Source organism: Tamandua tetradactyla, chromosome 1 (assembly GCF_023851605.1).
Source record: "Tamandua tetradactyla isolate mTamTet1 chromosome 1, mTamTet1.pri, whole genome shotgun sequence".
Lineage (NCBI taxonomy): Eukaryota > Metazoa > Chordata > Mammalia > Pilosa > Myrmecophagidae > Tamandua > Tamandua tetradactyla.
Genome location: NC_135327.1, coordinates 64363951 through 64388398, shown reverse-complemented (window position 1 = coordinate 64388398; position 24448 = coordinate 64363951). Strand labels below are relative to the sequence as shown.

The window sequence follows — 24448 nt, the reverse complement described above, 5'->3', positions numbered from 1 at the left end:
GTTTTGAAAGTCAAGGAAAGACTAAGTGCTTTCAGATTGAAGGGAACAAAAGAATGATGACAAGCAATAAAATCTGATTCTGAACTGGTACCTTTTGCTACAAAGGGCATTTTTGAGTTAATGAGTGAAATTTGAAGGTTTGAGTACTTGGCGGTATTACTGTATTGAAGTTAATTTCCTGATTTGGTGGTTGTATTGCGGTTATGTGGGACAATACCCTTGTTTACATGAAATTTAAACTATTCAGGAGTAAGGATACAACAAATGAGCTTACTTTAAAATGCTTCAGGGCAAAAAAATCCATTTGTACTATACATCCAAATTTGCCCTAAGTTTAAGATATTTTTTCAAAACAAAAAAATATAGAAAACTTAAAAACAAAGTTCTTCACATACTAGGAATAAAAGGAAATCCTTAACAAAGACCTGCGAGAACATCTGCAGCAATACTAAAAAAATTATCTTTAAAAGCAGAATACTCATTATTACTACTTACAAACAATTCCTTCAACAGGCCCTAGTCAAGGCATTAAGTTGACCAGGGAAGGGAGTATCAGTATTGGAAAGAAACAAAATTACCATTATGCAGAGCAGGGATTAAATTAATATCTAGAAACCCAGTGAATGTGCAGATAAATTTTGAGACTAAGAGAGTTTAACAAGAGTTGCTGGAAATCAGATAGGTACACACACAGGATAGGTTCCATAAAGTTTAGTATATTAATATTTGAAACTTCTTTTCATCGAAAGATGATAAAGTGAAAAGCAAGTCATAAACTGGGATATGAGACTTATGACACTGACAAAGCATCAGTATCTAGAATATATGAAGAACAACTCACTTTTTAAAAGGACAAAGCAGGAGAAAAATAAGAAAAAGACATGAAAAAACATGTCACAAGATAGGAAACATAAAGGGCCCATCAATATACCAAAAGGTGCTCAGTTTTCCTGAGACCCAGAGAAAATGCAATTAAGGTCTTAAGATACCATTTTACATTTACCAGATTGACAAAATGAAAAACGATATAAAATAACACGATTGTATGATACACTGCTGTTTGAAGTGGTTCTTTAAAACAATTTGGTATTTAATTATGATGCTGAACAATGCAGAATTCATTATTCAGCAATTCTATTACTGGGGTATACCACAGAAAAACCCTTTATAATAAGCCCGGGAGATATGTGTAAGCAACATCTGTTGAGTCCCTCTTTCGTTATTTCCCTCTCTTCTCCCCTTGTCTGGTGGCCTTGGGATTTTCAATTACATGACCAGTGAGATGCTCCTAGCACCTGGGGCTGCTGAGCTTTGAGGCTAGGCTCTAGATGGGTCATTCTGGTTGGGGACCCAGAAGTCTTTTCTTTTGAGCTGGGAGCTGCTGTAGAGAGACCTTCTCTCCAAGGAGCCTCAAATAGGGATCTGCCCATGGTTAGCCGGGTTTCTGGGCCGCTCTTCTGAAGCTGACTTTCCAGGCACTGCTGGGGCAGGGAGGTATGTCTGCCAGCGGCACAGATAGGAAAAGAGGTCTAGGGACTCCTCCTTTTCCACGTGCACTCTCAGGCATAGATACCTCAGGCACTGGTTTCCTTGCACCAGTCCTCTAAGGCAGCATCACTGTTCACTTAGCTCCAGCTCAACAAGATTCCCACCGTTTTGCCTTCAGGGAATTTCTTTTTTGCCTTTATAAAAACCCTATCCTATCGTATTAGAGGGGTCTTAGGAGGAAAATCTGCAATATTTAAAGAAAAGGTTGACCATATTAAATTCTAAACTATGCCAGGGATGAACAAAGACATGCCTAACTGGGGAAACCACTTTGATGAGGTTTACTAAAGGCCAAAAATCTCGTTTGAGTGAGCTTGCAGAGGTTTTCTTCCAGGTCGGAAACCTGAATTCCAGGCTTGGGACTGGGTCCACAGGTGACAACTGTCCAGAGCAGCTGTACCAAAACCATAGATGACCATGCTGAGCTTTTAAAAAACAGTTCAGGGACTTAGGAGACTTCTGCATACCCCTCAAGGATTCGTTTCACAGGCCCCATTAATTGGGTTGAAATTCTATCTACTATATTTCATAGAACTTACTATGCCATCCGTTTAAGATGCACTAGTTTCTTGAGTTGCTAGGAAAGAAAAAATGCTGCCAATTCACAAAAACACTCCATTCATTGTGAAGACATATCTTGACTTTTAGGGATGTTAAAGTGTAAAGAACATGCATTCTAAAGTCGGTTCTTTCGTCAGTTTTCTCATCGTGATAGCTTAGAGAGTTGGACTTCTGCGGCTGATTAGGCTCTTCTGCCCGAAAGGATTCTGCAAGCTGCCGTTCTCCCAACCGCCTCGCTGCTAAAAGCGAGCGTTGAACGTGGGATAGAAGTTCCTTCCTCCTACGTCGCCGTTGGAAAGACCTGTGATCGCGAGAGTTCCGTACTCCCTGACGCTACCGCCAACGCCCAGATCTCGTGAGAACGCAAGGGTAGTAGCCGCCTGGGCCCTGGCTGTGGACGCTATGGAGCACTACGGCAACCGCGATCTTGGAGCTTGTAAGTGAGTCTACGGTGCCCTCGGCCGGACTGTCAGCTGGTGGGAGCGGGTAGCTGGCTGGGCCTGGGGCACTGAGCGTTCTCCAGAGGCGCGGCGGCCGCCAGCCTGGTGAGTGCACTCCGCTCTTCGTAGCGGTGGAAGGAGGGCGGGGCGGGAGTGTGTTGGCAGCACCCGACCGCGGATACCAGGTACAAGTTTTTAATTATGTTATTTCATTTTCTGTCAGTGAAAATCGATTTGTAGAGATGTTTCCGTTCTAGTAATAATGCATCAAAAAGATGGTATGTATAAAGAAAATTGTGCGCCATCTCTCACGTGTTTTACGTGATTGAAGATGTTTTGTATGCTAGTTCAGTTCTTCCTTATGGCTCTTAGCAGTTTGCTTCCGGTTTTCTAATTGGATATAAATTTCCGAAAGGAGAACTAGCCTTTCTTGAAAGTATGAGAGGGTTATCAGGTCATAATAAATCTTACTTGAAACCTTAAATGTACATCAGAAAAGATTCTATGTATTTTGATTGTAGAAGCCCGTTATTTCTCACAAAATATTACATAGGAGACAGTCATAATTATTGTTCGCATTGGTAGATGAGAAATTTTAGGCAAAGAGGGGATAAGCAACATAACAAATTCTGACACTTAAAAATTGCCACACACCGTCTTCCTCCCGGAGTCTCAGAGAATCAGCGGTTAGAAGCTTCAATAGTAGTTTAGGTCCTTTTACTGTTCCCACTGCAAAGAGTGGAAAATGAGAGCATAGAAAGGCAAGGTCACACCAAAACTCTCACATGTGCGTTCATCCCCCAACTTTCCAGCAGATTATCCTGCTTTAACTTTTGCAATGAAAAGATTTTGAGAGAGCTGGTACACGAGCACTTGTTCTGTTTTATATTTGGGACTTGGCGTTTCATTCAACTCAGCCACACTTCCCGTTTTGAAAGATACTGACATCCTGGTTTTTAGGAGACGTGGTCCTCAACATTTCTTTGTTTGAGATCAGGCATGATACTGCTAGAGATTCGGGATTTCCGTTCTTCTTGATGACAAAAGTAACAGTAATTAAGGATAGAAATATCTGGAGCCTTTTCCTGTACTGGTAATCTCGTAGCCTTTTATAATTTATATGGGCCCTAGGTTTCATTCATATTTACTTAAAATGAAAATGTGGTTTATACTACTATTCACTTCATCCTGTCTATTTTCTTGAAGTGTTATTCACACACAGTACACTTCATCCTAAGTATACAATCAGTGGCTCTTGATTTAATCACATATTTATACATTCAGCACCATAATCAATATTAGAACATTTTCATTTCTTCTGAAAAAATAGTCCCATACCTTTTATCCCCCTATTATTAACATTTAGGTTTGGTATAGAACCTTTGTTACAATTAATAGAATATTACAGTGTTACTGTTAACTGTGGACCTCAGGTTATATAATTGTACTTTTTCCCATATACCCATAAATACCTTGTAATAGTGACATATATTTGTTCCAGTTCATGTGAGAACTTTCTTTTATTTATACAATTAACCATGCCTTCTTCCATTCTAGGAAGTCTCAGGTTTTCACACAGTCCCAGGTTTTCTCCTCTAGTCTTCTTTCTGGTGACATACACGACCCTAGTTCCTCTTCCAACCATACTCAGACTCAGCTTTCTTGTTTTTTTAAACTCAACTCTTTTTTTTGCATGGGCAGGCTCTGGGAATCGAACCCAGGTCTCTTGCAATGCAGGCAAGAACTGTGCCTGCTAATCCACCATGCCTGCCCTCAACATTTTTTTTTTTTAATGAAAATTTCAAACGAGCAGAAATTGAAAGAAGGGTACAATGGCTACTATTATACACTAGCTTATAGTCAACAATTTTTAACTTTGGCGATTTTAGCTTCCTCTATCATCTCTTGTCATCTATCCATCTATCCACTTATCCAACTATCTACTTTCTATCTATTTTGGCTGAACGACTTCAAAGTTGCAGGCACCATTTTTAGTAAAATAAAATACATAGAGAAAGATGCACATATAATAAGTGTACATCTCAAAACATTTTCACAAAGTGAACGTACCTATGTAACCACCATAAGATCAAGAAATAGAAACGATTGGCAGTTTTTTACCAGTCACAACTTAATCACAAGTTAATCACAATCCTGGCGTCTTTCACCATATAGTAGTTTTGCCTGTTTTTTAACTTTGTAAAAATAAAATAATACATTTTTTTTTACATCTGACTTCTTTGGCTTTAAGATACCTATTTTTAAGATAAAAGCACAATTTGAGTGGTTGAAATTAAAATCAGGGAGTTCAAGTTCAGAAATAGAAGTACAGGCTCTTGGAATCATTAAATAAACAGCAAGCTGCACATACATACAAAAAGATTGGTGTAGAACTTTAGAACTTAAATAAATTTTCTAACCTATGAAAATGTTTACTAATTATCAAAGGAACATTTCCAAATTAAAAACAAAAAGGAGAATTTGGCATAAGTAGAAAACAGGTATTGTAGTTCAGTTGTTAAACTTGGCTACATATTAGAATCAGCTGATGACACTGAAAAAATAAAGATATTTGGTAGTCATACTTGGAAATATGGCTATAATAGGTGTTTTATTTGCCTGGGCTTCTCAAGGAAATACCATCACATCGTTTAGATTAAACAATGGGAGTTTATTTGCTCATGGTTTGATGCTGTGAAGAATTCCAAATGAAGGTGTCTTTCCAAAGACTGGTATTTTGGAGTTGGCTGCCAGTGATCCTTGGTTCTTAGTTTGTCACATTGGCAAGGCACATGGCAGTATTTCTGGTCTCTCCCTTCACTTCCAGATTCTGTTGATATTCAGCATCTAGCTGCTTCCTCTGACTTTCTTTCTTTCTTTTTAATGAAGGTTTATTGAGATATAGTCACACACCATACAAACCATCTGAAGTATGCAATCATTGGATCACAGTATCATCGCATAGTTGTGCATATAACTCCCTGATCAATTTTAAAACATTTTCATTACTCTAGAAAAGAAATAAACATAAAAAAATAAAAACCCAAAATCATCTCCTATTCCTTATTTCCCCTATTATTTTTTAATGATTTTTAAAATTGAGATATGTTATATATTCACATACCATATATTCATCCAATGTGTACAATCAGTGGTTCACTGTATCATCGTATAGCTGTGCATTTATCATCACATTCAATTTTTTGGACATTTTCATTACTCCAAAAAAAACACCCAAAACATCCCATATCTCTGAACCCCCATATTGTTTGCTTCTTTGTTTGTTAATTTTACTTATTTCTTACTCATTTGGCCATACACTGGATAAAGAGAGTGTCAGTCACAAGGTTTTCACAATCACACAGTCACATTTTAAAAGCTGTGTAGTTATTCAATCATTTTCAAGAGTCAAGTCTATTGGATTACTGTTGAACAGTTTCAGGTATTTCCCTCTAACTACCCCAATACACCAAAGACTGAATACTGCATAAAAATAACCTCCAGAATGATGTCTTGACTCTATTTGAAATTTCTCAGCCACTGAAACTTTATTTTGTTCATTTCTTTTCCTCCTTTTGGTCAAGAAGGCGTTCTCACTCTCAGGATGCAAGGGACAGCCTCATTCCCAGGAGTCATGTCCCATGTTGTCACGGAGATTTACTCCTCTGAGAATCATGTCCCACATAGGCGGGGAGGGCAGTGAATTCACCTGCAGAGTTGGCTTACAAGGAGAAGCCACATTTGAGCAACAAGAGGTTCTCTGGGGGTGACTCTTAAGGCAGTATTTACACCTTTATCCCCTGTCCCTCAAGGGGACTGTGCAAATACTTTTTAAACTTCTGCTTAGCTTACTCTGGATATATCAGGGCATTACTTTAACCTGTAAAAACCCAACAAGATCTCACTCCCTAATCAAGGTTCCATGTAATCATGGTATTTGCATAAGCTGACCATACAAGTTAAATTAGCTAGAGTGCTACAGAAAATATAAATTTTGCACCAAATAAACATCTCTTCCCTTGGTCTCACACAGAAGTAAAGGTTTTAAAATACAGTCATTATCATCCTTTACCCTTTAGTCTGATTCTGTTAGTCCTAACCACATCAGTTTCATTCATATTTCTTATTGAAGTTTGACCACTTTTTAAAGTGTTTTTTACAATTGATGTATGAAGTAATGCTGACTTTCATAGCTGCAGAACTCTACCTCTGAGTCTCAGTGTCACACAAATACTCAAAGTTCCAGGGAGTTGCCAGGTCTATTAGTTTGTTAAACTGCCAGAATGCAATTTTTCAGAAATGGAATGGCTTTTAAAAAGGGAGTTTAATAAGTTACAAATTTACAGTTCTAAGGCTATAAAAATGTCCAGACTAAAGCACCAACAAGAGGTTGCCTTCACTCAAGAAAGGATGATGCTGATGGGAATACCTCTGTTAGCTGGGAAGGCTTGTGGCTGGCATCTCCTGGTTCCTTGCTTCTGGGCTCCCTTATTGTCATCCTCTGTTTCATGTGGGAGTTCCTCACTTGGCATCTATGGGCTTTCACTTAGCTTCTCTGGAACAAAACTCCGGGTTTTATCTCTTATCTTAGCATCTGCCGGGGATGGTGATTTCTTCTCTTCACGTTCTGGCTATTTCTGTGAGTCCTTTCTTAGCACCTGGGCTATTTCTGCCTCAATTTCCAAACATCTACATTGGCTCTCTCTGTTGGCTCTGAAGCAACTGTTCTCCAAAATGTTTCCCCCTTGAAAAGACTCTAGTAGACCAATCAAGACCCATGCTGAACGGGCAGAGTCACATAATCTAATCAAAAGACCATACTCACAATTGGGCACACCACACAGTGCAGAGATAATCTAATGAAAGTTTCCACCCTACAGTATTGAATCAGTATTAGAAGAAATGGCTGCTCCCACAAGACTGGATCAGGATTAAAACATGACTTTTCTAAAAAAATTAGGATAAATAAATAATAAAGGGAGATAAAGGATAAAATATGGATAGATTAAAATACTGCGGGTCAGTGAGAGAGAGGGTAAGGGGCATGGGATGTATGAGTTCTTTTTTTCTTTATTTCTTTTTCTGGAGTGATGCAAATATTCTAAAAGTGATCATGGTGAAGAATACACAGCTATGTGTTATTGTGAGCCATTGATTGTATAATGTACTGTGTGGATATGAACATTTCTCAATACAAATAGTAAAAAATAAGAAATAAAAAAACATGGCTTTTCTGGGTTACATAATATTTGCAAACTCAGAATTTAGAAGTAACAGTTACAACTCTGGAATAGATGTGATTGCTGTTGAGAGTGTATTCTCTCGGAACCTTTACAGTAGGCTTTCACCTGATAACCTATGCTCTCAAATTCAGTTCTCAGTGTTTGCACTTTATAGTTAGTCCATATTAATGAGGTGTTATATTTCTTTTCCTTTCTGGCTTATTTCACTCAACTTACTGTCCTCAAGGTTCATTCACATAATTGCATGCCTCACAACTTCGTTCCTTCTTGGAGCTGCTCAATATTACATTGTGTAGATACACCACAGTTCCCCTTTCTGTTCTTCAGTTGATGTACTGTTAGGTTGCCTCCATTCATTGCAGATCACGAACACTGCCGCCATAAACACCAGTGTGTGAATGTCTGTTCCTCCAGTTATACACCTAATACAGGTTGCAGGCAGCCCAACCCCTAGAGCCTCCTGTGAAGTCCTTCTGAAGGGCTGCACCTCTTCTTCCCTACCAACAGTGAATAGATACATCTTCCTCCTCATTTTCTCCAGCACTTTTCTCCATCTCTCTGTTCCTTTTTTTTTCATTTCTTGTTATTTTTATCTTCTCTTCATCTTTAAACAGTTGTATTCACACATCATATAATCCAACCTAAGTAGAAAACCAATGGTTCCCAGTTTAATCACATAGCTCTGCCTTTACCACCACAATCTGTGTATATGAGGACATTTCTATTTCTTCTGCAAAGAATCCTATACATCTCTACCATATCCCCACCTAATGACATTTAGCTTTGACTTACTGCCTTTGTAACATTCAGTGGAAGCATTTTACACTGTTACTATTAATTATAGACCCTAATATGCATTTATTATATATTTTTCCCATGTCTCATCCCATTTTCAGCACCTTGCAATGTTGTCATTCATTTGTTCTTCCTCATGCAAGAACATCCTTATATTTATGCATTTGATCACCATCATTGTTCACTCTAGGCATTGCTAAGTTATACCATCCCAGTCTTTATCCTCTATCTTTCCTTCTGCCATCATTATGTTCCCAGCTGTCTTCCTTCACCTGTACTCACACGCAGCTTCTTTCAGATTTCTTACAATATTGTGCTACCATGATAGAGTATTGTACTATCCATTTCTGGATCTTTATAATCAGTCCTGTTGAACATTCTGTACTCCTTCAGCATCAAATGCCCATTCTTTACCCTCTTTCTATCTTCTGGTAACCTGTGTTCTCAACTTTAACTCTCAAAAGTCACTTATTAATGTTCATATTAGTGAGACTATACAGCATTTGTTCCTTTGTTTTTTCTAATTTCACACAGCATAATGTCCTCAAGGTTAATCAATGTTGTTACATGCTTCCTGACTTTAATATGTCTTACGGTTGTGTAATATTCCATCCTGTGTATATACCACAGTTTGCTGAGCCATTCATCTGTTGGTGGACATTTGGCTGTTTCCATCTCTTGGCAATTGTACATAATGCTGCTGTAAACATTGCAAATGTCTGTGCCCTTTGAATATATATGTAGTAATGAGATTACTGGATCATATGGCAATTCTCTGCTTAGTTTCCTGAGGAATGCTAAACTGCCTTCCAGAGCGGTTGCACTATTCTGTATTCTCGCCAACAACAGATGTGTGCCTCTTTCTCTACATCCTCTCCAGCACTTGTTTTCTCTCTTTTTTTTATAATGGCCATTCTGACAGGGTTGAGATAATATCTCATTATAGTTTTGATTTGCATCTCCCTCATAGCCAATGACATTGAGCATCTTTTCATATATTTTTAAGCCATTTGTATTTCCTCTTTCAAAAAATGTCTGTCAGTGTCTTTTGCTCATTTTTAAATTGGGTATTTTTCTTTTTGTTATTGAGCACCCACCTTTTGATCAAGAAGGTTTTCTCAATCCCTTGATGCCAGGTTCTGGCTCATTCTGGGAGTTCTGACCCATGTTGCCAGGGAGATTTACAACCCTGGGAGTAATGTCCCACATAAGGGGGGAGGACTGTGTTCACCTGCCGAGTTGTCTTAGAGAGAGGCCACATCTGGGAAACAAAAGAGGTTCTCTGGAGGTGACTCTTGGGCCTAATTTTAAGTAGTCTTAGCCTGTCCTTTGCAGAAATAAGTTTCGTATTACCATATGTTCCTAACCCCAATAATCCCCTCCCCAGCAAGACAAAAAAAAGCATAGTTTCTTGCTAACCATTAGTGTTATGAAGAGATGACACTGATCTTTGCCATTCATTAATATCCTAGGAATGAATTGGTGAAAAAAATCAGCAAAATATTATTAAATAGGACTTGAAAGTACAGTTACGATAATACAAATAATTTTAAAAGTTAAAGGAAGAAGGTAAAAGCAGCATGTTAAAGCTTCAAGGAAAAGTAAAATAAAGCCATCTTGGAGGAGAGGCCCACTGAGATATAAAAGGAAAAAGACACTGCTAAAACCAGTTTATGTACACAAAAGACAAGCTTGAAAGTTAGCAAAAAGTAACGAATTAAGAAACCTTTATAAATGAGTAGAGAGAGAGTGAAAGCTATTAAAGACAGACCCACAACTGATAAAATTGATGTTACTAGTAAAGATAATAAAGTGAGTGATATGACAAAAATAATTTTATGATATAATTCAGTGAAACAACTCAATTTTAGGGTTTGTAAAAGGTTACTCTGTGTGGGTAAACCAATATAAAACAACAAAATTGAATAATTCCCTCTCACTAATGCGAAATAAATATTATTTAGGCATCTGGACAAAAATACTCTAGCAAAATATGGGAAAATTTACTCAGCAACATGAAATACTTCAGAATGCCTACAAAGCAATCAGTGAAAGCATTTGTGACACTCATAAACTTCTAAGTAATGCTTCTTCAGATATCATAGCAAGAGATGGACTTAAAGAAAACTTTTGTCTAAGTATAACTATAGATGAATTAAAAATAATTTAAATTCTCAAATGTAGACTTTCACAGGGAAACACATTATGGGAAGTATCTCAAGCAAGCTTAGTGAAATTCAGGATGGAGTCAAATAGAAACTGTCAATAGATGAGCATCAAACATATTAGAATCAAGATACCTACATAGTTAATATTGTGGAGAAGTTAAAAGAGGTTTTGAATGGTTTCCGTATCACTCATTCACCCATTCATTAAAAAAATATGTATATATAGTACAAATTCTCACTAAAGCTTGAGTGGGAACTTATGTCTTTGGTGGCATTAGCATGAGTAAGTACACAGCTTAGGCTCTCCCTCCAGATCTGTTAGTAGCTGCCATGAACGGGCATTTTTTTTCCTCATTTGAGCCATAACTTGTAAAGTGCATTCCGTGCTGTGCAGAGGCAGACTTTTGATTGTCCAAATAGATATTTAATATCTATTCAGCTTGTCATTTGTTTTACTTTAAGTTTAGAAATGCAGTGAGGAAATAAATGATAGCGAGTGGATCATCTCAAATCCCAGCACCAGTAATGGGCTAGGCACCAGTCTAGGCACAGTAGACTTAAATGGGCGGTTAAACAAAAGTAAATATTCTTGCCTCTTACCTTTTAGCAATATAGAGAAATGCAAAGACCAGCCATGGAATAAAAGAAAATAGCTTTAATATGAAGAAAGTAATGAATTCAAACAAATATATCTGCCAGTAAATACTGTAAATGGTAAACCTACTATTTCATACTTGTTCATATCAAATCCCAACCTTTCTTGATGTACAGTATCAGCTATTTCCATAGAAATTCAGTAATGATGGAAATAGAATGAATTCAAGGCTTTACTGCAAAGCTGCCAAGGCCTAGCAGCCTGTGTTCTCTGGCCAGTACCCAAGACCTTCAATGTTACCACCAGCACCAGGCCATCCAGTGTCCCTACCCATTGGAATATACCATTGGGCATTCAGCTGTGATGATGTTCTCTAGGGCTCTATGACCATAACACCTCCATCAGACTTCGGCAGCATCCCACGGGAGCCAGTGAGGTCAGGGCCCAAGTATCAGTACCTCACAGAGGTGGAGGATGAAGAGGCCAGTGTATTCTCCTATGCCATATCCCTATTAAAGGTAACTGACTGTATAAACAAGGTCACAATGGTGGAGGCTAAAACTACCAAATGCCATCCTGAATTCTTCCATCAGAGAAAGATCCAGGAGAGCATTCAGCATTTTGAACAACAGTCAAAGCTGAGCTATCTGGATACAAACCCCACAAAGACCTTACCACTTATGGGCACCAAGTCCCTTTGAATAAGCACTCCACAAACAGATGCTTCTGACTGGAGAGACAAGAAAAGAAGTAAAGAAACTGGCATCAGCTCAGTCTATTCCAAGAAACACCACCCACTCTTCCCTCAAGCAGATACTAGAGACTCATACACTTCTGATTCTTCCATAGCTTTATCTGGACCAAATTGTAGCACTGTAGACTCTAGAATTAAAGATAAGGGCAGGGGGTGTAAAGGTAGTTCAGCAGTAGAATTTTCACCTGCCATGTGGGAGAACCGGGTTCAGTGCCCTGCCTACGCACTTCCCAAGCAAACAAGCAAAACAAACAAATGAAAAACCCAACCAAACAAAAATTCAACAAGTAGTGCTGCAATAAGGGAGTATTCACATGGGAAAAGAATGAAATGTGACCCCCACCATATAGCATACAAAAAAAAAAAAAAAAGATAAGGGCAAAAACATCATAAAAATGGAGCTTCTTTTGATCAAAATGCCTCTAGAAGTCTGATTTAGGGAGTTTAGCTACCCAGGCCTATACAGGAGTTCAGAAGCCCTCTCCGATAGAACTGATCCATGTCCAGGCCACTTGAATAGCTGAGGATCCAGCAGTCTTCAAGCCATGCCAGATGGACATATAGTGGAAGGGAAGAAACAATCAGCACAGACCCAGGATGTGAGATCCCATGAGTTGAATCTGCATATACCCACTTGGGTTCTAAAATATTTTCTATTCCAGGAACTCTGGATAGAAGGTGTCCTGCTCCCAACTTTCTTACATACTAAAGGTATACCTTATAAAACCTGTTTAACTGAGGCTAATGCTGGAGACAAAACTGGCCTTTGTGAAACATTAATACAAAACTTGCCTTGTGGAAGAGGACATTTTGTAGTGCTTTACTTTAAAGTTAGTCTAAATAATTTTGGCAGTGGTATATTGGGAACCTCACTACCTAATTTTGCATCATTTGCCCTAAACAAGAACTTTAATTACTGGTTACTAAGTACATAGTGTTTGTGAATGTCCAAAACCCAGGCTTCCTGATTCCTTTATCACTAGCAGCATGTACCTTAACAAATCATGGAGTAGTGGTGTGTTCTGACTGGTTTAAACAACTTTTGCCCTCTTGACACTGTTCTGGCTTTGTCATTGATGGGGACTTAAGATCTGTGTGAGATCCGGGTATAGTTAAAAGGCTTACTTGATAGGGACCATCTTCATACATTGCAACTGCACTGTCCATTGTGGTAGTCCTAATGAGTCACTGTGTCCTGTCTCCAGTACTTCATGCATTATTTCTTGGGCCTGTGCTGCTGAAAGGGTGCTTGCCTTTTATGTGTCACACAGAGCATATAGTAGTCTTGTATCCTTTCATGTGATTGAAAGTGATATTAATTTAATTCCAATTTCCTTGAAATTTTCATAAGGGAAAAAGTTCATTGTACTGGTTGATATAGATGAAAGGATATTAAGAGGTTGCATGGGTAGTTCAGTGGTAGAATACTCACCTGCCATGTAGGAGATCCAGGTTCATTTCCTGGCCCATGTACTTCCTTCCCCCCAAAAAAAATTAAAAAAAAAGAAAAGGATATTAAACTTTTTCGAAGTAAAGAAGATGGCTATGACAGTTAGATTATAATCTTGACATTTGTGTGAAACTAGTGTTACTTTATTTTTACTTCCTTGCACAGCCCAGGATCAGAAATTATTTTTTTCTGGGGCACAGAGGAAATTAAGATTTTGCTATATGCAAACATTATTCCCCAAAATGAGCCTCATATATTTATAAACATACATAACTTAGTCATGAAAGGAAAGAGGGAAGCTGCCTTTTTATTTCTCTTCACTGTGAACATGTCTAGTCATTGTCCTGAAACCTGTCTCAAATTCCTGCTCTTTTATGTTTTAGATATTACCTTATCTACATAAGGAGCTAATGTTTCTATAGAGAGATCTGGGAGTCCATAGTGATCAGAACAAATAATTAATTTGTGTCTTTTCTGTGTCAAAAGACCATAAAAAATATCCTCAGAAAAGTAATTGTTCAGATCTCAGCTTTATTAAGTACTTCTTGAATTGTGGGCAGCATTCGATCCATAAAGTGGAAAGGCGGTCCGAAGAGAAAGAGCAAGACTTATACAGGCAGAACAAGGAAGTCTTAAAGAAAATCTTATTGAATGCTACTGGAAAGCTTTCATTTGCTTACCCTGGAGTTAGAGGAATTAAACTACAGAAGAAAATGGGAGCTTGGAGAGTATGATTGAGTGTTATCAGATTTCAGGTTCTAGGAGAAGAGGCACTTCCAAGGAATAGGAAATGAGTTTGCTGACATTGGGCTTAGTATGAAGAATTCCATCTTGGTCCTACTTAATATATTTAACAATTTGTCCCATTTTGATTTGGCTCTCAGCCATTAACAGCTGTGATAAAACTTGTGGTTTTGAGCTCCACTCGCAGTTACTGCCTATGGTCTTGGAGTAAGAATTGCAGGTTGTTTTGATGCTGAGCTCATAGGTGATCACGATGTCAGTTTTTCCTGGTTCATCTCTTTTTTTTATCATTCCAGGCAGAAAGAAACTATTTGCTGGTTCACAAACGACTGGTAACCCCCCTGCTCCCCTGCCCCCCTCCCCCCCATTTAATACTATTGAGAAAAAACAGCATATCAGGGAGGCTATAGCAATCATATGTCCGAATACTCATCTCTTAATATGCTCCTTAGCTCATGTCTCATGATTTAAATCAGCTGAAATCAAAGTGATTTAAAAATGGCCCCATGAGAGACCTTACTTGTTTGAGCCATGTGGCTTGTTCAGTTATTTCATGCGATTGTGTCTCAGCTTCCCCTGAAGTGTTTACCCAAGTACGAAAGGTGTTGTTGGCAATGGCAGAAATGCCTCCTTATTCAGCTAGTAAGTAGTCAGAGACAACATGGTATTGTCTAAAACGAGTTTAGCTAATGAGTCTAATAATTGTTGCTATGTAGTGTTGGCTCTAGAGTAGATTTGGCAAGTTCTATGGTGATTGATAGATTTCTAATCATATTTTCATGATTACCCAAGCCAAGGTAGCAACAATATGCCAAGAGAGGCAAACCCAGTATTGTAAACCCACTGGGTAATTTCCATTTTTGCTGAGATGTAGATTGAGGGGAATAATCCAGGGAGAAGTTTCTGACTGATTATAAATTTCTAAGGGGCAAGGAGGAGACCAAGTGTACATTGACTAGACATTTACCAGCAATTTAGTGGCTAGACAAGTACTTTACCAAAGCCTCGTCAGATAAAAAGATAGCCTGACAGAACAGTGTAACTCCAGCCAAGGTGATGTTGTTTATGGACCCATTACTATGAATATTATCATTTGTCCTTAGTCACCAAGGGTCTGTGATATTTGGAGTACAAATAAGGAGTTGGTGAAAATTTATTTGTGTTGTGAATCTTTCGCATAGCCAGGGCCCTTAATTTGAAAATGGACATGCAATTTTTTTTAACTTTTTTTATTGTGTAATATAATATATATACAAAGCAAATAAAGAGAAAAGTGATAGTTTTCAAAGTACTCTTTAACAAGTAGTTACAGGAATTTGGAAACTCCTGTAACTACTTGATCTTTTGTTATCAATTTCATGAAACTACCAGCTTTTTCACTAGAATTCTGGAAAATTTGGAACAGTCTAATGGTATACTTTCAAAGTTATTTAACCAATGCCAATAGAAGCTTATGTCTCAAAGAATTTGGCATAGTCCTTTTCATAGGTTTCTGAGGTAATCCTTTTGGTTGAAGATGAATCATATTGGCCTTTGGCTAATTGCAGGTATGTTCAAGAAAGGATTAGAAAGAACTGTGTACTGTAGATGACAGATGACAGGTTAACTTACTGCTGTTTTACAAATGATGTGATGAAAGTTCATTAAACATTTTTAAGAATACTGGACTTGGGGCGACTGAGGCAGTGATTTGGGAATGCAGCTGACCTGGGGAGAGTCTTCTACACCACATAGGGCAGCCCTAGTTGCAGATGCTGAGGAACTGAGAGGCAGAAAGCTGGAGCATGGTGCAAAGGTGCGGAGTGCACGGGAGTGCACTAATGGGAGCCAGGGACTAGGAAGTAAGCCAGGCTGCGTTCCTTGGGCATGCTACCCTCACCAGCACAGTCACGTGACTGGAGACTCACCCCACAACCCATGCACCCAAACCCTCTCACCAGCTCCGATTCTCCATGCTCCAGGCACCCTACCCCGCCAGCCTACAGTGCACATACATGCCCGCCCCACCCCAAGTGCAACTCAACCTACCTCTCCTACACCCCTCCTGAGTATTACCTCCCCCTCCCTGTTCCCTGCAGGCTGTTACCAGTGCATAGGGGCTGCACGCACTAACCTCCATACCTAGGCTACCCCTGTCCCCCTGTTGATAGTGTTGAACAGCCTCACCCCACTCCTCCTGAGCTCTGTGCATCAGTTATGGCACTCCTAGACCCACGCATGTGCACGAGCTGCCAATCACGTCATTCAACTCTGAGAACCTCAGTTTACAGCTGTCCTAGAATTACGCATGTGCACAGCCCTCAGCCATACTTCCCAGCTCTGAGAAAGTGTTGACCTGTGCAGCTGGGTCACATCTGCCCCCAGTCCATGAAGGCATAACACTGACCTGGTGCCACAGCTCTATGCATGTGTACAAAGGGCCTCATGGCTCAGACCAGTGCACATCAGAGTTACGCCCCCCAGACTGGTGCACCTGCACAGCTACATCCTCCCTAGTCAATGGGCACCCACATTCACAAGCATCAGTATATCACAAAGCATCCCCAACCTGCCCCTGTACCTACCCTGAAACAAATCACTGTACTGAGTGCCTGACCCCATACACTGCTTCCTGCTGTACAACCATCCCACAAACACAAGGCCTTAGACTACTGAAAGAAATCAACTCCCAAAGTAAATTAATTAAGATATTTACATGTGATGAAGACAGCAGAAGATCACTAAGCATATCACAATGCAGACAGATATAGCCCTGTCTAATGACCAAATTAAAACAATAGAAGAGACACAATGTTGGAACAACTAATCAAAGATATTCATAAAACTTCACTTAATAAAATAAGTGGGATAGCAAATGATGTAAAAGAGATCAAGAAGACAGTAGAAGAGCAGAAAGAGGAATTTGAAAGAATAAATAGAAAAATAGCAGGTGTCATAGAGATTAAAGACTGCTGACCAAATAAAAAATATGCTAGAGGCACACAGCACCAGATTTGAAGAGACAGAAGAAAGAATAAGTGATATAGAGGATGGGATAACTGACTTTGAAGACTCAGAACAGCAAATAGCAAAAAAGATGGAAAATTTTGAATTAGATCTCAGGGAAATAATAGACAAAACAAAGCACACGGATATAAGAATCATTGGTGTCCCAGAAGGGGAAGAGAAGAATAAAGGGCTAGGAAGAGTAGTTGAGGATATAATGGGGAAAAACTTCCCAACCCTCTTAAAGGACATAAGTTTACAAGTCAGAGAAGCCCAGTGAACTCCAAACAGAATAAATCCGAATAGGCCTTCCCCAAGACACATGCTAATCAGTATGTCATGTTGAAGAGAAGCAGAAAATCCTGAAAGCAGCAAGAGAAAATCAAATCTACTATGTATAAGGGAAACCAAGTAAGACTGAGTTCAGACTACTTACTTAGCACCCTGGAGGTGAGAAGGCAGTGGTATGATATATTTTAGATCCTGAAGGAGAAAGACTTCCAGCCAAGAATTCTGTATCCAGACAAATTGTCCTTCAAAACTGAGGGAGAGATTAAAGTTTTCACAAACAAAGAAGTCCTGAAAGAATTTGTCAACAAGAGAACAGCCCTACAAGGTATACTAAAAGGTTTTCTGCCAACTAAAAAAAAAAAGACAGGAGAGGGAGGTCCGGAGGAGTACAGAGAATTGAAGAGTACCAGTAAGGGTAGTTTAAAGAATACAAAGAGAGACAAGGAAAAGAATATATAGAGCTGACAAATAAAATAAAAAAGGTAAGATGATGGAATCAAGAAACTCCTTTTCAGTAATAACTTTGAATGTTAACAGACTAAATTTACCAATTAAAAGATGCAGATTGGCAGAATGGATTGAGAAAACATAATCCAGCTATATGCTGCTTACAAGAGACTCATCTTAGACACAAGTATACAAATAGACTGAAAGTGAAAGGATGGAAAAGATTTTCCATGCAAGTTGCAATCGAAAGATAGCAGGGGTAGCTATACTAATATTGAACAAAATGACTTTAAATGTAGAGACATCATAAGAGACAAAGAAGGACACCATATACTAATTAAAGGGTCCATTCACCAAGAAGATATAACAGTCATAAATGTTCATGCTCCCAATCAAGGAGTACATGAGACAGACATTGGCAGAATTGAAGAGAGTGCTTGATGTTTCAGGAATAATAGTAGGAGACTTTAATGCGCCACTTTCCTCTATAGATAGAACAACCAGATAGAAGATCCACAAGGAAATAAAGAAGTTAAATAACTTGATAAATGAATTTGACCTAACAGAAATGTATAGGTCATTGCACCCCAAAGCACAGGGGATATACATTCTTCTCTAGGGCTCATGGAACATTCTCCCGGATAGACCATATGCTGGAACACAAAACAGGTCTTTATAAATTTGAAACATGGAAATATTCAAACCACTTTCTCGGATCATAATGGGAATGAAGCTGAATCTCAATAACTACCAAAGAATGAGAGAGAACATTCACAAATACATGGAGATTAAATACCACACTCTTAAAAAACCTGTGGGTCAAATAAGAAATTGCTAGAGAAGTCAGTAGCTATCTGGAAATGAATGAAAATGAGAATACAACTTATCAGAACTTATAGAATGTGGCAAAGGCTGTGCTGAGAGGGAAATTTATTGCCCCAAATGCCTATATTAAAAAATAAGAAAGAGCAAAAATTGAGGACTTAACTGCAAAACTGGAGGCTCCTGAGAAAGAACAGCAAACTAACCCTAAAGCAACCAGAAGAAGAGACATAACAAAGATTGAAGCAGAGATAAATGAATGGGGGAACAAAAGAACAATAGAAAGAATCAATAAAACCAAAAATTGGTTCTTTGAGAAAATCAATAAAATTGATGGGCCACTAGCAAGACTGACAAAGAATAAAAGAAAGAGGATGCAAATAAAATCAGAAATGGGGTGTATAACCATAGACCCTGAAGGAAAAAAAAGAAATTATAAGAGGACACTATGAAGAAGTATATGCCAACAAACTAGACACCTTAGATAAAATGGAGAAATTCCTAGAGACACACAAACAAGATACACTGACTCAGGAAGAAATCGAATATCTCAACAAACCCGTCACAATTAAAGAGATTCACTCAGTCATCAAAAATCTTCCTACAAAGAAAAGCCCAGGAGCAGATGGCTTCACAGTAGAATTTTATCAAACATTCCAAAAAGAACTAACACCAATCCAGCTCAAACTTTTCTAAAAAAATTGAGGAAAAAGAAACTCTACCTAACTCATTTTTTGAAGCTAATATCATTTTAATACCAAAAACAGGTAAAGATGCTATACGAAAGGAAAACCACAGGCCAATCTCCCTAATGAACATAGATGCAAAAATGCTCAATAAAATATTAGCAAATTGAATCCAGCAACACATTAAAAGAATTGTACACCATGACCAGGGGTGGGGGTGGGGAGTTATACCAGCAATGCAAGGATGGCTCGACACAAGAAAATCAATTAATATAATACAACACATTAGCAAATTGAACGGGAAAAATCATATGATCATCTCGATTGCCGCTGAAAAACAATTCAACAAATTTGGCATCCTTTTCTGATAAAAACACTCCAAAGATAGGAATCAAAGGTTTCTACCTCAATATGATAAAGGGAATATATGAAAACCAATAGCCAGCATTGTACTCAATGGAGAGAAACTGAAAGCCTTCCCCCTAAGATCATGAACAAGACAAGGATACCAACTGATACTGCTATTATTCAACATTTTGCTAGAAGTTCTAGCAAGAGCAGTCAGGCAGGACAAAGAAATAAAAGGCATTCAGATTGGAAAGTAAGAAGTAAAACTGTCATTATTTGCAGATGAAATGGTACTATACGTGGAAGATCCTGAAAAATCTGCAGCAAAGTTATTTGAGCTAATAAATTCAGCAAGGTGGCAGGATATAAAATTAATGTGCAGAAATCATTAACATTTCTGTATTACTGAGGACCTAGCTGAGGAGTCAAAGGAAAAAAAAATCCATTCAAAATAGCAACTAAAAGAATCCAGTACTTAGGAATGAACTTAACTAGGGATGTAAAGTACTTGTACACAGAAAAGTACATAACATTGCTAAAAGAAATCAAAGGGGATCTAAATAGGTGGAAAGACATTTTCTGCTCATGGATATGAAGGCTGAATGTAGTCAAGATGTCAATTCTCCCCAAATTGATCTACAGATTCAACACAGTACCCATCAAAATTCCAGAAACCAACTTTGAATGTTTGGAAAGCAAATTACCAAATTCACCTGGAAGAGAAAGAGACCCCAAATAGCTAAATGCATCTTAAAAAAGAAGAACGAAGTGGAAGGATTAATACTACCTGATGTTAAAACTTATTATAAAGTCACAGTGGTCAAAACAGCATGGTAGTGGCAGAAAGATAGAAGCATTGACCAGTTGAAATGAATCGAGAGTGCAGAAATAGACCACCAAATCTGTGGTCAGTGATTTTTGACAAGGCCCCCAAACTCTGAACTGGGACAAAATAGTCTTTTCAATAATTGGGCATGGAACAACTGGATATCAATAGACAAAAGAGTGAAAGAGTACCCCTATCTTACACTCTACACAAAAATTAACTCAAAGTGGATCAATCACCTAAATATAAGAAATAGCACCATAAAACTTCTAGAAGAAAATGTAGGGAAACATCTTCAAGACCTAGAAATAGGAGGTAGTTTCATAAACATTACACGCAAAGCACAAGTAACAAAAGAGAAAATAGGTAAATGGGAACTCCTCATACTCAAATGCTTCTGTACCTCAAAAGACTTTGTCAAAAAGGTGAAGAGGCAGCCAACTCAATGGGAGAAAATATTTGGAAGTCACATATCAGAGAAAGGCTTGATTTCCTGTATATAAAAAATACTCATACAACTCAAGAACAATAGAACAAACAACCCAATTGTAAAATGCGCTAAAGATATGAATAGGTATTTTTCTGAGGAGCAAATATAGGTGTCTCAAAAGCACATGAAGAGATGCTCATTTTCATTGGCTGTAAGGGAAATGCAGATCAAGACTACAAGATACCACCTCACACCTATGAGAATAGCTGCTGTTAAACAAACAGGAAACTATAAATGTTGGAGAGGATGTGGAGAAACTGGGACACTTATGCACTCCTGGTGGGAATTTATAATGGTGTAGCCACTATGGAAGACTGTTTGGTGGTTTCTTAGGAAACTAAATATCGAGTTGCCCTATGACCCAGCAATAGCACTACTTGGTATATACCCAGAAGAGCTGAAAGCAATGACACAAACAGACATTTGCACATTCATAGCAGCATTATTCACAGTCACCAAAATATGGAAACGAACCAAATTCTCGTCAACAGATGAGTGGATCAACAAAATGCGATATATACGTACAATGAAATATTATCCAGCAGTAAGACAAAATGACGTCCTGAAGCACATGATAAGATGGATGAGCCTTGAGTACATAATGCTGAGTGAAATTAGCCAGACACAAAAGGATAGGTACTATATGATTTCACTTTTATGACCAGCATAAAGGTATATAATCAGAGGCTTATGTTAGTGAATATAGGGGACTTAACGGTACACAGAATGTAGAGATGGGTGGACCGTTAGCTAATGAGGTTGAATTCCAATGTAAGGGAATAGAGAGGAGTGAAGGTGGTTCTCTAGTGGGTCTATAAGTAATATTACCATATTGAAGATGAACAAGATTGAAAGGGGTTTTGTAGACCTATGTATCCCACTGATTAACACTAGAAATATGAATTAGTTCTCACAAGAATTACTTCCAAGATATGATTCTTGTACAAAAAATATTTAAGTCCACAGTACAGCAGGAAAACTACTATTGTATGCTATGAACAGTGTTCAAAAGGGAAACCATCAGCACTACGACAGCAAACAGCAGAGGTAAATAATGGGGGGAGGGACAAGAGTTAAGAGGAGATTTAGATTTCCTATTTGGCAAGGTTTGTTCATTGGTTTTCTTTCTATTGGAAACAATGAAATTATCTTAAATTGAGAATGTTGATGGACTGTACTTTGAACCCTCTACATGATGCCCAGTGAATGCAAGTGGCTGAGGGATGCGCTGACTGAGAATTAGATTGGGGAACAATGGTGTATACTTATGAAAGAAGGTTGTGCTTCTACAAAAAGGAACAAAGTTTTGAGGCATGCAACAATGTGAATGAACATGGGGACATTTGGTGAGACAAAATAAGCCAGAAACAAAAGAACAAGAATGGTATGGTCACCTTTTGAAAATGCTTATACGAAAACAGGGGCGTAGATTGTAAGCTTTTAGAGCAGATACATTAAGTCCAGAGTGGTGAGTATTACTTCTGAATTTTGAGGCTTTTTTCAGATAAGTCCTGAAACCTAGCTCAGCCACTCCAGCAGATCAGATAGATCCCTACCCCATAGTAGTGACAGCCCCTTCCAATATCAAATATTCAGAATTGCCATAGCCCAAACAATCCTAAAGACAGGGATGGAAAGATCGAAGATGATGGTGGAGTTATACAGAGAAGATAGGATTTAACAAATGAATATGAATACTGAATCATTAAATTGATATCTCTTTTAGTTTCCGGTATTTTAGAGCAGCTAGAAGTAACAACCTAAAATTGTGAAATTGTAACCCATGTCAAACTCTGAAATATGTCTACAACTAATTGTGGTGCTGTGCTCTGACATTTATAGCTTTTTTATATATTTGTTGTTTTTCACAAAAAAAGTAGGAAAAAAAGTCAATTGTGATGATAAAAAAAATATTTAAGCCCTCTAGCCTCCTATATTGTGGAGTAGCTAGAAGGAAAAATATGAGAGGATTATATGGTAGCCCATGACAAACTCTGGAATCTGTCCTGTAACTACTTGGTGAAGAGTGCTTTGGAAGTATTGCTTTTTTATTTCTTTGCATTGTATATATGTTATACTGTTGTAGTTTGCTAGCTGCCGCAATGCAACACACCAGAGACAGATTGGCTTTTAATAAAAGGGGATTTATTTCACTAGTTCTTCAGAAGAAAGGCAGCTAACTTTCCATTGAGGTTCTTTCTTCCGTGGGAAGGCACATGGTGATCTCTGCTGACCTTCTCTCCAGGCCTCTGGATTCCAACAGTCTTCCCCCTGGGTGATTTCCTTTCGCGGCATCTCCAAAGGCCTGGGCTGAACTGCGAGTGCTGAGATGAGGTATACTGATCTGCCTGGACTGTGCTACGTTTTTTTTTTTTAAAGCTCCAGCCAATTAAACATCATTCATTATAGCAGGCATGCCTCTTAGCCAACTGCAGATGCAATGAGCAACAGATGAGGTTCATGTGCATTGGCTCATGTCCACAGCAACAGAACTAGGTACCTTCACCTGGCAAGTTGGCAACTGAATCTAACTACCACATACACTGTACAATAAAATTAAAAAAATTAAAAAAGAAGTATATAGAACAGGCTGCATGATTGTAAAATATATGTAATTATTTCAAAAGTGAGAAGATGTGTTCTCTAAAATAGAGAATAAGGTCAATATAAAGCTCAGGAGATTATTCTAAGACACAATGTTTGTCTTCTAAGTAGATTCCTCAGAGTTAAGAAAAAAACTTCCAGAACTTGATATTAAGATCAAACCAATAATCCAAGAAAACTATCATTTTAGATAGTTTAATTTATTAGACAGTTTAGATTTGTTTAGTAGAAAACAAATTCTACTTTTGCATGAAGATACTGTCTGATAAAAAAACCCTTAAAAATCTTATAAACCTATCAAATATCAGCCAACCTTGACCACATTTTCTACATCTTTTTATATTCATTCAGCATGATCTGGTGTATACCTGTTTCTTATTCCTCAACATTGTTATTTTGCTTCAGTGCAAAACTGGTTTCTTTTCTCTTAACAAAACATTTTGCATATTGTACATACTTAAGTTATCAGTAATATCATGGAAACTATCTTCAAACTAACATCTTTCAAAACATAATTACTCTTTAAATATAAATTTACATATTCCATAATCTTAAAGCTCTAATAGATATAATGCTAATTTATTTGATCAGTAAAATCTTATATAAATTTAGGAAGAATACTTCCCAGTAGAACAAAATTATTTGCTGATT

The 24448-nt window shown here is 38.0% G+C and overlaps 1 protein-coding gene and 1 long non-coding RNA gene across 3 annotated transcripts in view; one reads left to right on the top strand and one right to left on the bottom strand.

The window, feature by feature from the left end:
* LOC143648210 (uncharacterized) overlaps positions 1 to 2381 on the bottom strand; it is a 55352-nt gene extending 52971 nt beyond the window's left edge. For both annotated transcript variants that reach the window (XR_013158445.1, XR_013158447.1), the window contains exon 1: positions 2088 to 2381. This is a non-coding gene — a long non-coding RNA (uncharacterized LOC143648210). The remainder of the gene's footprint in view (positions 1 to 2087) is intronic.
* Positions 2382 to 2423: 42 nt separating this feature from the next.
* The window catches only part of LOC143648204 (uncharacterized), a 77938-nt gene continuing 55913 nt past the window's right edge, over positions 2424 to 24448 (top strand). Inside the window, 1 exon segment of the mRNA XM_077117875.1 lies at positions 2424 to 2654. The gene's annotated coding sequence lies outside the window, so the exon portion shown is untranslated.